General features: G+C 42.0%; 1 long non-coding RNA gene across 1 annotated transcript; it reads right to left on the bottom strand.

Moving 5' to 3' along the window:
* Positions 1 to 4,653: 4,653 nt before the first annotated feature.
* On the bottom strand, positions 4,654 to 6,368 carry LOC139649262 (uncharacterized). Its single transcript, XR_011695599.1, has 3 exons — positions 6,241 to 6,368; positions 5,689 to 5,788; positions 4,654 to 4,729 (listed from the first exon to the last, which is right to left on the bottom strand). It is a non-coding gene; the product is annotated as an uncharacterized lncRNA (long non-coding RNA).
* Positions 6,369 to 9,177: the final 2,809 nt, after the last annotated feature.

Here is a 9,177-nt window from a genome sequence, read left to right as displayed (position 1 = left end):
CCAGACTGATACATCGGGCCAATATTGGCTTTTTAATAAAAGTCAGATATCGGTGTTGCCCACCGCCGATATGATGGAAGATCCCAATTAATTTTCTTCAACAGGTTCCTGGGTGTCCGTCTGCAATTAAACCTGCCTCACCCCGCCTCCTAAAAGAATTTCATCCGTCTGAGTTTCAGTGGAGAGTTTTAGTGTCCCATGATGGTTTAAATCATTAATTCAGAGGCTTTTTCACCTTCACAAGAACACGATTCTGGAGGGGAAAAGGCTGAAGATTTTTCTGGCACGAAAATGTTCAAATTTAAAGATATTGAATATCCGCACAAAATATCGTCGATCTGCAGCTTCGATCCAAAAATGTCTGCCTTTAAAAATCCATATCGGTCGGCCCAGAAAATGAATACTTTACGTATCAAAACTAAAAGTTGATATGTTTTATGTATTGTCATCCACATATCTCAAAACTAAAAATTGTCATGCGTGACTTTGCTGGTAAAAGAGTCATGTAAAGTTTTTGAATGTGAAAGTCTCCTCTGGTCACTGAAGTTAAATTAAAACATAAAATTACAGAGAAACATTTTTTGTTGGTGCAAAGCTTCAGTGAGCGATAATGATGGGAAAATGTAGTTTCCAAATTATTTACCGTAAAACTTCAATTAAACGCCGAGTCCCTTTAACTGGCCGGGTGTGGCTCCACGTTTTGACAAATAAAGGCCGGTCTGAATTAGAAGCCGGTTGCCATTGACGCTGCGAAGCAGTTTATTTATTTTTTTACTTGCATTCAAACGTCAGTCACATTTGCTGATCGCCATGGCAGCACAGAGAAAAAAGTACGACCTGAAATTCAAGCTGTCAGTTTCAAATTTGCTGAACAAAACTCAGCAGCAGGAGAAGCAGCAGCAAGACATTTCTCTGTTGATCCCAAGAGAGAGAGAGAGAATGGAGACAAATAAAGCTGAACTTCAACGTCTGAGGTAGGCTGCTGGTATTTATCTATCTCTCTCTCTCTCTCTAATGAATGATTCGTAATTGATATGTTATTCGATAGCCTAATTTTTATACATTTTTATAAGTAATATTCATACTGGTTTAAATAAACAATTTGATAGTATTTCCCATCTTTGCTGAGCAAGAGTTTTGTGCGAAAGGAATTAAAGGCATGTCCCATATAGACGCCTGTCCCAAATATAAGCCGGGTGAGGTCAGTGTTTGAAGAAAATAAAAGCCCGGGCTGTTAATTGAAGTTTTACAGTTAAGTAAGAAACCGCAACATTTTTATATATAAATAAATATATGCCTGCTCTAACTCAACAGTGATCCAACCTATATCCAGCTGATGAATCTTTTCCACTGTCTGTTCTAAACAGTGGGTTAACACTTTAAGTTGCTTCTACACTTGGAACAGCAAATACGACGCGACTCAAAGCTTTACAACCAAATATCTAGTGAAGTTAAGACTGCAGGGAAAAGATCCTCATGAGGGAATCGATTACGCTCAAGCAGCAACAGAGAGGTGTTGATGTGAATTAAGAGCAAAATTCCCCTTTGAGAGAGGGGAGCTGGTGATGGAAGGGAAGCCCCGTGTCAGCCCACTGTGAAGCTGAAATCCACAAGGCTTTATCCAGCCCGGTGGTCGACCATGTTGTTTACCTCTGGAGGGCGTTCACTCTGTCTTCCCTGCTAGGCCTGCAGGCGGCACAGGAGAGCAGGGCCTGCAGGGAGGTGAGGGAGGGGGAAAAAATCAAATCAAAAACCTCTTTGGAGACCGAACATTTACCAAAAGGTTTCAGGGATGGGTAGTAACGCATTACAAGTAACGCACATGAGTAAAAAAGTAGTTTTTTTAAGGAACGAGTACTTTTAGTTCCTTTTTTTGAAACTGTACTTCTACTATTTACTCGAGTATATTTTTGAGCCAGTAATCTACTTTGTACTTCACTACATTTGCCATTTATACCTTAGTTCCAACTAGTCTGCTCTAAATGCGGGGATTGAGTGTAGGGGGGGGGGGGGGGGGTGAGGAGCTCCTCTACTGCAGAGGCCGAGCTGCCAGTTGCCTGGAAGAAAAATAAGCTCCACCTGTCTTCTGACCATGATGCGATGATGACGAGCAAAACCCAGAACAAGAGGAAGCTTCCAACAAATGGGAATCCCCAAATGAAAAATGTGAATGGAGAGAAGTTTTCATTCTCTAGTTGACTGACAGGTCTTGGTACAGGGAGTAATACTACAGAACAGAAAATGTGAGTTTTAATTAATTGTATTGTATTCGGTATCTACTGCATTTTGGGGCTGTAATAGGTTCGGTTACTTTGATAATGTCTGTAAATACTAGAGTTAAACAGACTTATATTCTGTTTTATAAAGGGCTAAGAAAGTTTTATCAACAAGTGCTGTTCTGTCATTATTTTGCACTGGCCTGCACACCCTAGGCAAGGCAAGTTTATTTATATAGCACATTTCAGCAGCAAGGCAAGTGCTTTACATAAAACATTAAAAGCATCGAGACAAAATGAAAACGATAAAATTCAAATAAAAGACCAAGAAAAATAAAGTTCATTAAAGAGCTAAGAGAATAAAAAAACCCCAAAAATAGGCTAAAATAGAATAGGACAGGTGTAAAATACAAGAATAAAGGTTACAGTGCAGTGTGAGAGTTGAATAGTTATTTGATGTCATAAAAGGCAGCGGAAAACAGAAAAGTCTTCAGCCTTGATTTAAAAGAACTGAGAGTTGCAGCAGACCTGCAGTTTTCTGGGAGTTTGTTCCAGATATGTGGAGCATAAAAACTGAACGCTGCTTCTCCATGTTTAGTTTTGACTCTGGGGACAGAAAGCAGACCTGTCCCAGACCACCTGAGAGGTCTGGATGGTTCATAACATAGCAGAAGATCAGAAATGTATTTTGGCCCTAAACCATTCAGTGCTTTATAAACCAACAGTAGTATTTTGAAATCAATTCTTTGACAGACAGGAAGCCAGTGTAAAGACCTCAGAACTGGACTGATGTGATCCACTTTCCTGGTCTTAGTGAGGATTCGAGCAGCAGCGCTCTGAATCAGCTGCAGCTGTCTGATCGATTTTTTAGGGAGACCTGTAAAGACTCTGTTACAGTAGTCCAGTCTACTGAAGATAAATGCATGGACAAGTTTTTCCAAATCCTGCTGAGACATAAGTCCTTTAATCCTTGATATATTCTTAAGGTGATAGTAGGCTGACTTAGTAATTGTCTTAATGTGGCTGTTGAAATTCAGGTCTGAGTCCATGACTACTCCAAGATTTCTGGCTTGGTTTGTGGTTTTTAACATTACCGATTGAAGCTGTGCACTGACTTTTAATCGTTCTTCCTTGGCTCCAAAAACAATTACTTCAGTTTTTATCTTTGTTTAATTGAAGAAAATTCTGACACATCCAGTCATTGATTTGTTCAATGCACTTACTCAGCGTTTGTATGGGATTGGCGTCCCCTGGTGATATGGTTATGTAAATTTGTGTGTCATCTGCATAATTATGGTAACATATTTTGTTGTTTTCCATGATCTGAGCCAGTGGAAGCATGTAGATGTTGAATAGAAGAGGCCCCAGAATGGAGCCTTGGGGAATTCCGCATGTCATTTTTGTCCGCTCAGATGTGTAATTACTTATAGACACAAAGTAGTCCCTGTCCTTTAAATAGGATTCAAACCAATTTAGTACTGTGCCGGAAAGTCCCACCCAGTTTTCCAGTCGGTCCAGTAATATGTTGTGGTCGACCGTGTCGAATGCAGCACTGAGATCCAGTAATACTAAGACTGAAATTCTGCCACTGTCTGTGTTTAAGTGGATGTCATTGAAGACCTTAACAAGGGCAGTCTCAGTGCTGTGATGTGGTCGAAATCCTGACTGGAAGACATCAAAACAGTTGTTTAGTGCCAAGAAGTTGTTCAGCTGTTGAAAAACGGCTTTTTCAAAAAAAAAAAAAAAATATTAGAAAATATTAAAAAAGAAAGTAACTTGTACTTTGAGTAATTTATTAACCAGGTACTTTTTTTACTTTTACTTGAGTAGGTTTCTTAAATGGTAATTTTCACTTTTACTTGAGTCATTTTTTATGGGAGTAATTGTACTTTTACTTGAGTATAGATTTTCAGTACTCTACCCACCACTGAAAGGTTTGTAATTTGGTGCATCTCTACAGACTACGTAACCCTAACCCATACTTTAGCCTGACCCGAACCCTGAGCTTAACCCGAGCCCAGACACTGAACTAGAACTAGAAATAAAGTGCAACCGAAAGGCCAGATGAGGGACATTTTTCTAGTTTTCTAGTTCTGGGATGTAAATTCCAATTTACCAGTTTTATTTGCAGAATAGAGTTTGCCCGTCTTTTTAGTCCGACATGAATTTTTATGATATAAATTGCTTTTTTTCCGTCATAGCAGTTGGTTTCAAGCTAAAGTAAGTCATATGAGGGTCTTTTGAGGGGGAAACGTATAAATGGAAAATAATAATCTAAAGATATTATTAGATTTGTGCCTGTATTGATAGTTGGTAACTGTTCTGATCACCAACTGGAGGTCACAGTTATGCCACCTTTTAATGTACCACTATATCACTGGCTTTATAGCAAGGCCAAACTCTGTCCCACATCCAAACCCAACGCCATGTCCACCTACATGATGTGTGTCCTCCTCAGCAGCTGTCTGGAGCAGGGAGACAACAGGCTGTCTGTAGGACTGCAGATATCACACCTACAGACAGAAGAAGAAGAAGACGAAGACGAAGAAGTGGGGTGGAAGGGTGGACAGTTTAATTCCAGTAAAACACTGGGGAAAAGGATGCAACTCTTGACTACAGATGTTGATGATGCGTTATGTGTATATTGAGATTGAGTTGCTGAAGGTATCTGTAGAAATACACCAGCATGGGCTATAGAGGCTTTCAGGTAACGTGACACACCCTCTGGCGGCCATATTGGAGGTCCTCAGCTCTTGGGCGACAGTGGCTGTAAACAGCTGACAGTGTTTCTAAACTTATGACTCAACAGAATTCAAAAGACATGGTTCATAACCTCCGCCAAGGAGGTTATGAACGTTTGTTTGTTTGTTTGTTTGTTTGTCTGTCTGTTAGCAGGATTACGGAAAAAACTACAGGCCCGACTCAAGTTCCCTTCTAGTTTCTCTCTGTTTCTGACTGAACTGATCACTTCATAACTGATCCATCTGATTGATTTAGTGTTTAGATAATGTCAGCTTGTTAGCTAGCTAACCATGGTCAGCTAACCATCACTGTCTTGTTGTTAACACATCTGATTAGCACACTAGCTAACGCAGCAGCTAGCGTTAGCATGTTCACATTAACATCAGTGTGTTTGCTGGCTAGTTAGCTAGCTAACAGTCTGTTCAGGTTAACTGAGCTGACTCTTCTCAACCTACAGTGTTTTGGAGTAGAGACTAGGGCTAAAGACAAGACATTGATTGATTGATTGATTGATTCTCAATCTTAGTCTCAGTTGAGGCTACTGTGACACAGTAAACTACATTTGGAAACAAATCCACCTTATCACACTATTCACTTTTACTGAGAACGTTACTGAATGGATCTACAACCACACCACAACAAGCTTTTTCGGCTAGCTCTGTTTCTAGCTGTTTGGTGATATTAACTAACAGCCATGATGGAGACACACTCACAGATTAGTGATACTTACTGCTCTTGTATCTTCTTCCTCCTCGTCAGAGAGGGAGTGGCGGGCTGCTGGGTGGGAACCGTCCTCTCTGTCATCCCTCTGTCCATCATCTACAGTATCACTGTACAGAGATTTAAATAAAGTGTAAAGTGTTAAAATGTATTCACCTGTTACTCAGTCGTCCTATACGTGGCGGAGGGCGGTAGTGAACACTGTCAACCAATTCAGTTAACATTTAATTGAAATTTAATTTAATTTAATTATTGCTTGGATCATTTGCATGCCGAATTCACCAGAAGATCCTACCGATTCGTATCTAATCTTACATGATGTTGTACCTGGTGTGTACGCTTGCCGATGAGCAAGAAAGCATTAAATTGCCAATTTTTTTAATGGAGTTTGGCGTGCTGGTCTATCCATACAAGAGAGATCCTTCACATATAATCACCAGTTTTTCGACGTGTAACGGAAAAGTAATGTAACGTGTAACTAACCCTAACAACAATCAAATGCTATACTTTTGGATTAACGAACCCAAACACCTGTTAAAAACGTTACGAAATCAAAACTCACCTTCTGCTGTTCTCAAGTAAAGATTGACGTTGGCTTGAATAGTACGAGGCGTGTAGGTTAATTTATTCTGGTTGTGTGTGACCAACACTTTCTACTCTCAGCTGTTCCTGTTCATATGCAGCCAGAAACGTCCAGTCGTCATTTATTATTTTCCACAGATGGCGCCTCTGACGGTTCAAATGAGCCGGTTTCATTGGCAGTATCCAACCAAAACAACCCCGCCCATCTGGAAAACGGTCCTGACTTGCTTTTCCACCAACTGTAAAGCGCGCACACACACACACACACAGGCGCGCGCACACACACACACACACAGGCGCGCGCACACACACACAACCACATGCAAGCGCTGTGATTTTCAAAAATAAACCGTTTTCGTGCACCTGTTTTGACTGCCACAGACAAAAGTCCCTTCAGTAATATCATAGGAATGTTGATGAGATAAAACACCAAGTAGGATGAAGTCACTATAGAAATCTATTGAGAACCTGAGACATGCATTAAGTCTCTGTATGAATATTAATTGATTAATTAATATTAATTGGCCCCCATAATTATAGGTGATACCAGATTAAAGAAATATCATAGTCTATAACAAGGTCAGTCACTACTGAGTACCACAGACACATCTCGCAGCGTTCATGGTAGTCACCAGACTTTTGGAATGGAGTTTGGTTTCCTTATCCTCCAAGGCTTTTAACTGTCCTTTATTTTGTATTGCTCTGGTATTGGTTTGTTTTGTTTTACCTGTAACCTTTTTATTAATTTTCTTTAATCCACTTTGTCCATGCTGCCTGTGTACAGCACTTTCGCAACTGTGTTGTTTTAAAGGACACGGCTGGTGTTTTTAAATACATTTCTTATCAACAAATCCTATAAAAATACCAAAATCAACAATGCGTTTGCTCAACTATCATTACTTTCTGACTCCCCACGTTCCCATTTTATGGTGCATCCCATTGTACTCGGAACTCGGAGGAAAAACGACTTCCAACAGGGAAAAGTGCAACAGAACGGTCGTTCAAGTCGGAATTCCCAGTCGGAAATTCGGGCAAGATCTATTCTGCCCGAGTTCATAGGATTTGTTGACGGTAAGAAATGGATTAAAAAACACCAGCCTTAGGCCACGGCCACACTGATCCGTTGTGTCTGTCCGTCTCCGTTCATTTCAATTCATTTTCAATGAGAGCTGTCCGTTGTCCGGGCAACGCTGATGACACGTCCGTCTCCTTTTTCTGGACGGACGGATTTGTCACCGCAAATCAGAGGCGTTTTTTTTTAAAATAGCCCAACGGACAGAAATCTATCCGTTAGTAATTCTGTCCGTTTTCTGACGGATCAGTGTGGCTGTGGCCTTATCCTTTAAAGCACTATAAATAAATTTGATTTGATTTTAGTGAGGAGAAGCCACGCCCACCACCACACCCCCATCTGTCCAATCATTAGACCCTTTCACGCACGCAGCCTATTCGGCAAACTCCCGTTCAAACTCCCACTGTTGGACGTAAAAGTGCAGTCTAGCCATACATAAGTTATTTATTTATTTTATTTATTTAAATGGATCCCCATTAGCTGATGCCCATGGCACCAGCTAGTCTTCCTGGGGTCGGAATCCGGTGCATCATATTCATCATATACAATTACAATTTCCCATTTGGCAGACGCTTTTATCCAAAGCGACGTACACGTGAGATTTTAATACAACACAAGCAAGGTTCTAGTCAGGAGAGAACGAGAGTAAGAGCCATAAAGCTAAGATCTGGTCCAACAGGACATAGGTGCTACGAGGCAATGCATAGAGGCAATGCATAGAGTGCATTGAGTGCATAGAGGCAGATAAAAAGTTTTTTTTTTTTGGTTACACAGTCCATCAGGTGAGAAGGTGTTCACTAAGTCTTTAGCCTTTTCTTAAAGATTGAGAGGGACTCTGTGGATCGAATGGAGTTTGGTAACTCGTTCCACCACCGAGGAACCACAGAAGAAGAGTCTGGATAGAGACTTAGGGCCTTGCTGTGGTGGCAGCACCAGGCGCCGCTCCTTGGCAGAGCGTAGTGAGCGGGAGGGAGCGTAGACCTGAATGAGGGAGTTCAGGTCGGTCGGAGCCGTTTTGGTTGCCGCTTTGTAGGCGAGCATCAAGGACTTGAACTGGATGCGGGCGACTGGGAGCCAGAGGAGGGAGATGAATAGTGGAGTGACATGTGCTCTGTTGGGCCGGGTGAAGACCGGACGCTCCGCCTGTTCTGGATCATCTGCAGAGGTTTGAGCTACATACCGGGAGCCCTGCCAGGAAGGAGCTGCAGGAGTCAAGGCTGATATTACAAGAGCCTGAACCAGGAGTTGTGCTGCATGCTCAGACAGGTAGGGTCTGATCTTCCTGATGTTGTTCAGAGCAAATCCACATGACCGAGCAACAGAAGCCACATGCTTCTTGAAGGTTAGTTGGTCATCAATCATGACACCCAAGTTTCTGGCAGACTTTGTGGGAATGAGCTGAGTTGATTCGAGCTGGATACTGATCTGTTGTTGTATAGAGGGACTGGCTGGGATGACAAGGAGCTCAGTCTTTGACAGGTGAAGCTGAAGGTGGCGTTCCTTCATCCAAGCCGAGATATCGGCGAGGCATGCCGATATCCGTGCCGAGACCGCGGGGTCGTCTGGCGGGAACGATAGGAGGAGCTGGGTATCGTCAGCATATGAATGGTATGAGAAGCCATGTGAGCGGATCACTGCACCAAGTGAGGTGGTGTATATTGAAAAGAGAAGGGGTCCAAGCACTGACCCTTGAGGTTCCCCTGTGGACAAGCAGTGTTATTTAGACACTTCCCCTCTCCAAGACCCTCTGAAGGATCTCCCTGAGAGGCAGGAGTCAAACCAGCGGAGGATCCTCAGAAGCCAAGCTCAGCGAGTGTGGAGAGGAGGATTTGGTGGTTAACTGTG

The sequence above is a fragment of the Centroberyx affinis genome, unplaced genomic scaffold (genome assembly GCF_046629955.1).
Source record: "Centroberyx affinis isolate AG114_WGS23_722 - 3 ecotype Tasmania unplaced genomic scaffold, CSIRO-AGI_Caff_v1 ptg001310l_1, whole genome shotgun sequence".
Classification (NCBI taxonomy): Eukaryota; Metazoa; Chordata; class Actinopteri; order Beryciformes; family Berycidae; genus Centroberyx; species Centroberyx affinis.
The sequence above is the reverse complement of the archived record's forward strand: the minus strand, read 5'-3'. Positions and strand labels throughout refer to the sequence as shown.